We start from the raw sequence: 6000 nt of genomic DNA, 5'->3' as shown, positions 1-6000 counted from the left end.
CATTAGCTCAAATGGTAATGTCCAGTCTGGTGCAGAAATGACTGGTGCTGTGACCAGCTTAGCTTTCAACGTTTCAAACGCTTGTAGGCATTTTGTGTCAAACACAAATGGCGTGTCAGCAGCTAGCAGATTGCTTAGAGGTTTTGCGATTTTTGAAAAATCCTTTATAAACCTCCTATAGAATCTTGCATGCCCCAGAAAGCTTCTGATTTTATTTTATAAGAAGTAAATACTTAAATAAAATAAAATAACTAAAAAGAATTTGAATTTTGAAGTTAAATATTTTTTTTTCTTTTTTTTTTCGTTTATAAAAAAAGAAATTAATTAGTTAATAAAAAAGAAATTTTTGAAAAAGAGGGAAGATATTTTCGAAAATTAGAGAGAGGGAGAGTTAGTTAGGTAGTTTTGAAAAAGTTAAGAAACAAACAAAAAGTTAGTTAGTTAGTTGAAACAAATTTTGAAAAGATAAGAAGTTAGGAAGTTAGAAGAGATATTTTGAAAAGATATTTTTGAATTTAGTGAGGAGAGAGAAAAACAATAAGATAGTACAAGATTTAAAATTTTTAGATCTAATGCTCCTTGTTTTCGAAAAATTTGGAGGGAAAACACCAAGGAACACCAAACTTAAAAATTTTAAGATCAAGACACAAGGAAAACTCAAGAACACTTTAAAGACTCTCAAGAACACAAGAACATGAAGAAAGAATACCAAACTTCAAATTTTTTTGAAAACCAAACCAAAATTTTCGAAAACCAAAGGGAATTCAACAAGAAAACACCAAACTTAAAATTTGGCACACAATTTAGTAGAGAAAATATTATTTATGAAAAAGAAGGTTTTGAAAAGAGTATAAAAGATTCTAACCCAATTACCAAGAACACAGATTAACGCTCTAGCCAAATGAGTTATGGAATTTTCGAAAATTTTAGGAAAGATTATTTTTGAAAACACCAAACTTAAAGTTTGGCACAGGATTTAATAGAAAAATTCTTTTTGAAAAAGGTTTTAAAAAAATATGATAGCCAATTACCATGAACATAAACACCACGTTTTAACTAACTGAGTTATAAATTTAAAGTGTTTTAACAATGGATAAATAATAAAAGACTCTAAACCAAAAAAAAAAAAAAAAAGAGAAATTTTTCCTAATCTAAGCAACAAAATAAACCGATCCGGTTGGAATAGGATTTACTATCCTTTTGCATCTGTCACTAACGCCCAGCCTTCAGGAATTTGAAGCTCGTCACAGTCATTCAATCCTTGAATCCTACTCGGAATACCACAGACAAGGTTTAGACTTTCCAGATTCTCATGAATGCTGCCATTAGTTCTAGCTTATACCACGGAGATTCTGATTAAAGAATCTAAGAGATACTCATTCAATCGGATATAGAACGGAGGTGGTTGTCAGGCACACGTTCATGGTTTGAGGAAGGTGATGAATGTCACAGATCATCACCTTCATCACAGTTAATCGCGAATGAACATCTTAGATAGATTTGGCATTGATGCTTGGGAAGTTGAACTTCCCTTGTTCATCAATGAACTAAGTGATCTGGATCAACTGACATTGCCTCAGAAGAGACAGGATCCTGGAAAGTTCATAATCCCTTGTACCATAGGCACCATGATCTTTAAGGCTCTGTGAGACCTTGGTTCAGGGATAAACCTCATGCCCCTCTCTATAATAGAGAAACTGGGAATCTATGGGGTGCAAGCTGCTAAAATCTCACTGGAGATGGTAGACAGCTCAAGAAAACAGGCTTATGGACAAGTAGAAGATGTATTAGTAAAGGTTGAGGGCCTTTACATACCTGCTGATTTCATAGTCCTGGATACTGGAAAGGAAGAGGATGAATCCATCATCCTAGGAAGACCTTTCCTGGCCACAGCAAGAGCTGTGGTTGATGTTGACAGAGGTGACATATAACGCCCAGAGTTGTGTGCAAGGGCATTTTACATGCCTAAATTGGTGCAGGGATGTAAATGCCTTGACACCTCAGGATCTGTGAACCCCACAGGATCCACTCAGGATCTGTGGACCCCACAGGATCCACTCAGGATCTGTGGACCCCACAGGATCCCCACCTACCTCCACTCACTTCTTCTCACCACTCTCTTTCACACAATCCCACAAACACTCTTCCCAAAAAAACCCCTCACCAATCACCTCAATCTCTCTTCCCCACTAAACCTTCACCACTCACATCCATCTCCTCTTCCCCATAAACCTACCTCATAAACTCCACCTACCTTCAAAATTCAAAACCAATTTCCCACCCAAACCCACCCATATGCCCGAACCTTAACCCCCCCTCCATTCCCTATATAAAGACCTCCATTCTTCACCAAATTCACACAACACAGCCCTCTACACTCTCCTTGGCCGAAACCACATCTCCCTCTCCCTCTCCATATTTCTTCTTCTTCTATTCTTTTGTTTATTGCTCGAGGGCGAGCAATATTCTAAGTTTAGTGTGGTAAAAGCATAGCTTTTTTGTTTTTTCATTACCATTGATAGACAAGGAAGAGACATAGAAGAGCTCAAGGACATCATTGGTTCCTCAAGAAGGAAACGCCACCATCACTAAGGTGGATTCCTTCCTTGTTCTTATCGATCTCCTAACCAGAATCTTCGTGGCGTAAGCTTGAATGATGGCGGCATTCAAGAGAATCCGGAAAGGCTAAACCTTGTCTGTGGTATTCCGAGTAGGATTCAATGATTGAATGACTGTGACGAGCTTCAAACTCGCGAGTGATGGGCGTTAGTGACAGACGCAAAAGGAGGGTGAATCCTATTCCAGCATGATCGGGAACCGACAGATGAATAGCCGTGCCGTGACAGGGTGCGTGAGCATATTATTCACTGAGAGGAGGGGATGTAGCCACTGACAACGGTGATGCCCTTGCATAAAGCCAGCCATGGAAAGGAGTAAGACTGATTGGATGAAGATAGCAGGAAAGCAGAGGTTCAGAGGAACGAAAAGCATCTCCATTCGCTTATCTGAAATTCCTACCAATGATTTACATAAGTATCTCTATCCCTATTTTATTAATTAATATTCGAAAACTCCATGATTATTTTATATCCGCCTGACTGAGATTTACAAGGTGACCATAACTTGCTTCATACCAACAATCTCCGTGGGATTCGACCCTTACTCACGTAAGGTATTACTTGGACGACCCAGTGCACTTGCTGGTTAGTTGTATCGAAGTTGTGACAATTATGAATTAAGATCAGAGCACCAAGCTCTGGAGCCATTACCAGGATTTATTCGAGCCTGGAGATCACAATTTCGTGCACCAGTAGACTTGATGGTGGTGCTGTGGGTGCCTTCTGATGACAAGTCATCTTATGCTAGCTTTTCAAGCATTTTTCACTTGTTTGATTAGGTTTTATGCACTTTCTTGCATAATAAGTAAGTGATTTGGAGTGGATTTTCATGGCTATGTTAAACCAATCAACCATCATTTAATTGACATAAAATCATAGGGATTAAGCTAGAATTAGTTAATTTTATGAATGATTTAGAAACCTTGTAAATTTGGTGATGCTTTGATTGGTTGTTTTGATTACTTGTAGGTGAAGAAATGATGAAGAAAAGAAAGAACCAGGAAGCATGCCTTATCAAAGCGTGACCCATGATATGAAAGCGTGGTGCTCACTGATAAACCCCATTTGTAGAGTTTATCTTATGCTTCATTTAAGGGATTTTATCACCTTTTACCCACATTTATTCAATGAAATAGCATGGTTTTGTAAATTCTCCTTTAATTGTGCTTAAGAGTGAACACATGCTTTTTAGGACTTAGAATAGCTAAATTTAATTCACCTTGATTCCATTAGATGCCTTGATATTTTTATTAAGTGATTTCAGATTTAGGAGGCAAAGATTGGATCAAGGGAATGAAGGAAAAGCATGTAAAAATGGAGAACTCATGAAGAAATGAAGGAATCGCAAAGCTGTCAAGCCGACCTCTTCGCACTTAATCGACCATAACTCGAGCTATAGAGGTCCAAATGATACGGTTCCAGTTGCGTTGGAAAGATAACATTCGGAGCTTCGAAATGATATAAGATTTGCTATAGTTGCATCATGTTTATGGGGCGCGCACGCAGCATATACGCGTATGTGCCGATTTGCACGTGATTCATTAACAGCAAATTAGTGGCCAGCAAATTCTAAAGCCTTGTGGGCCCAATCCAACTCATTTCTAATGCTATTTAACCCAAGGATTGAAGAGGAATGGGACATCTAGTCATTATTTTAGTTTTATTTTAGTTTTATTATGCTTTAGTTAGTTTTAGAGAGAGAAGCTCTCACTTCTCTCTAGAATTAGGATTAGGTTTTAGATCTAGATCTACTTCTTCTTCTTCTCTCTTAATTTTCCTCTTTCATCTTCAATTGTTCTCTTGTAGATTGTAGAATTCGTCTTCTCTTGTAATTCCTTTGTATTGTTAGTTGTAGTTTATGAACTTTCTTTTGTAGCTCTACATTTCTTCTTCAATGCAATTGGTAAGTTTTTTGTTCTTTCATAATTGTTTTCCTTTTCTATTGTTTATCTCTTGCTATTCTAGTGAGATCTCGCTTTAATTCTTGCAATTCATGTTGTTTACCTTTAATGCCTTCTATGTGTTTGTTAAAATGGCTCTTCTAGATATGAGTTTACTTTTTCTATTATTTTGCCTTTCTATTGTTAATCTCTTACTTTTGTAGTTGTAGATTTACTTTCCCTGCAATTTTACTATGCTTTCCTTTTATGCCTTCCAAGTGTTTGATAAAATGCTTGGTTGGATTTTAGAATAGATTTTAGTGCTCTTGGCTTGGGAAGGTAACTTAGGAACTCTTGAATTACTAATGTCCAAGTGATTGACGATTGAGAGCCATTAACGCTAGATCTCACAAATTGATTTGGTAGAGAACTAGGACTTATGGACTTGGATTGACATAACTCACTTGACTTTCCTCTATTATTAGTTAGGGGTTAACTTAGTGGGGTTGGTCCTTGTCAATTCTCATATTGTGGTTAGTGATTAGGATAGAGATCCTTGACCACCAAACCTTGCCAAGACCTTTTTAGTTGTTAGTTTATTTTCATTGCCATTTACTTTTCATGTTTCTTATCCAAAACCCCAAAAACATACCTCATAACCAATAACAAGACACTTTATTACAATTCCTAGGGAGAACGACCCGAGGTTCAATACTTCGGTTTATAGATTTTAGGGATTTGTACTAGTGACAAACAAATTTTTGTATGAAAGGACTATTGTTGGTTTAGAAACTATACTTGCAACGAGGATTCATTTGTGAATTTCTAAACCACACAAAAGTCCTATCATCAAAATGGCGCCGTTGCAATGGTGTTATGTAATTGGTTATTGTATATATGTGAATATTGCGAATAGCTTGATTTTTGAATTGCTTGTTAGTTTTTGCTAGTTTTAAGACTTTGTTTCATTATTCCTTATTAGCTTTTGTTTCTTATTTTCTCCTTTTATTATGAATTCTCACTTTGGCTATGAGTTTGGTTCTCACTATGTTGTAAGAAATGAGAGCTACAATGAGGATGTGTATCAAGGATGGGATAATCAAAGGTGGGAGGAGCCATATGCACATGATCAATCTTCATGGCAACAACCTCCACCAATGCACTATGAAGAAGAGCCATTCTATGATGCATATCAATCTAATGGCTATGGTGAATCTCCTTGTGACTTTCAAGAGCCACCACCATATGCCTATGAGCCATATCCTCAACATGAACCTCAACCATACTCACAAGCCTCTTTTCACCAAACACCTCCATATGACCTTGACCCATTTCCACCCCACCAACTACCTTTTGAAACATATGAGCCATACATGGAACCACCATCCCAAGATCACTACTCCCAAGAACCATCTCAATACACACTACCACATCCTTACCGAGAAGAACCACCTTCCTATTATGAACCCTTTCTCCAAGACAATGAACCCTCTTATCCATCC

Source organism: Arachis ipaensis, chromosome B01 (assembly GCF_000816755.2).
Source record: "Arachis ipaensis cultivar K30076 chromosome B01, Araip1.1, whole genome shotgun sequence".
In the NCBI taxonomy this organism is placed as follows: Eukaryota; Viridiplantae; Streptophyta; class Magnoliopsida; order Fabales; family Fabaceae; genus Arachis; species Arachis ipaensis.
The sequence above is the reverse complement of the archived record's forward strand: the minus strand, read 5'-3'. Positions refer to the sequence as shown.